This window comes from Ambystoma mexicanum, chromosome 3p (genome assembly GCF_040938575.1).
Source record: "Ambystoma mexicanum isolate Mex_15411 chromosome 3p, UKY_AmexF1_1, whole genome shotgun sequence".
NCBI classification, from domain to species: Eukaryota; Metazoa; Chordata; class Amphibia; order Caudata; family Ambystomatidae; genus Ambystoma; species Ambystoma mexicanum.
The window spans coordinates 1,254,081,998-1,254,083,690 of NC_090925.1; positions in this window are offsets into that span (position 1 = coordinate 1,254,081,998).

Genomic DNA, 1,693 nt, shown 5'->3' on the forward strand with positions numbered 1-1,693 from the left:
CATTGGTGCTATTTATTGTATGTATGTATGTATGTATGTATTTAGTTTTTATATAGCGCCGATAGCCCGCAGGCATCAGGGCGCTTGTACATAGAACACTGCTACTGCGAGACCGAAGACAGACAACACGTATGGGACGAACAAACGCTACAGCTAGCTAATGAGCGACACAAACTCTAACTAAGGACCTGCGCCCACGGGTTCTTATCTAAAGAGGTATGTCTTCAGCCTCTTCCTGAAGACTGGGTGACTGACTTCGGACCTAAGTGATTCAGGGACGCTGTTCCACAGTTTGGGAGCCAGCACAAGAAAGGATCTGCCCAGCCCTGTTTTTAGCTTAAACTTGGGCACAAGCAGAAGACATTTTCCACCCGAGCGAAGGTTTCTGGTGGGGTTGTAGGGCCTTAAGTGTGTTTTCAAATAGGAAGGCGCTGAGCCATAAAGGCATTTGTGAACCAAGCAGAGGGCTTTGAACTTAATGCGCTCCTCTACCCTGAGCCAATGCAGCGCTAGCCTCTCTTCAGTAACATGGTCTTTCCTTTTCAGGTTTTTTACTATTCTGACCGCATTGTTCTGGATCACCTGACAACTAGATAGATCCTTGGAAGTGGCCCCCAACAGCAGGGCATTCCCATAGTCGAGCCGTGAGAGAATGATGGCTCTGGCTATCGATGCCCTGTTTGCTTCATTAAGCAATGGTTTGATTGCTTTCATGAGCCTAAGATAATAAGCTGAATTTTTTTGGAGGAAGTTGGTTTGGGCGTGAGAGTCGACAGCTGAATCGACCATCATGCCTAGGGTCTTCACCTTGGGAACCACTTGGATAGTGGCATTTTTAATTTGAAAAGAGCTGTACTCTGCTCCCAGTTTTTCCAACTGACGACTGGAGCCAAACAACATCAATTCTGTTTTGGAGTCGTTCAGGCACATCCAATTTGCCTGCATCCAGTCGTCAATTAGCTTATAAACCTTGGTGAGCGTTTCACTATCTGTGGCGTGGTTCCTACCCCCCAACTCCAATATGAGTTGGGTGTCATCTGCGTAGTTAGTAAATGACACTCCGGCATTCACCAGAAGGGTGCACAGAGTGCGCATGTAAATGTTAAAGAGCATTGGGGATAGGCTAGCACCCTGGGGCACTCCGAATAGGATGTCGCAAGAGTCGGAGAAACTATTACCCCAGTGAACTCTCGCTTGGCGGTTAGAAAGAAAGGATAAGAGCCAGTCAATAGCACCCTCCGAGCAGCCAACGCTCTCCCTAAGCGCCTTGATAAGAAGACTGAGATCCACTAGATCGAATGCTGCACTGAGGTCCAAAAGCATCAGCATCCCCAGTTTGTTATCGTCCAGCATCGTCAACATCTGGTTCTGCAAATCTAGCATAGCTGTTTCGGTGCTGTGAGATGCTCTAAAGCCGGATTGTTGTTGGTGTAGAATCTCCTGTTCTTCAACGTAGTGTTGGAGCTGTTGTGTAGCTACCCTGTCCAACAGTTTGAGAACAAAATTCGAATTGGTGATGGGGCGAAGATTTGCGGGATCCTTGGGATCTAGTCCCGCTTTTTTGACGAGAGGAGTGATGGTAACTCTCTTCAGATCTTTAGGTACCATACCCTCCTGAAAAGACGCGTTCACTATTCTCCGGAGGATGGGAGCAAATAAGTCCTTGTGTTGTAGAATGATGCTGGGGGGCAAG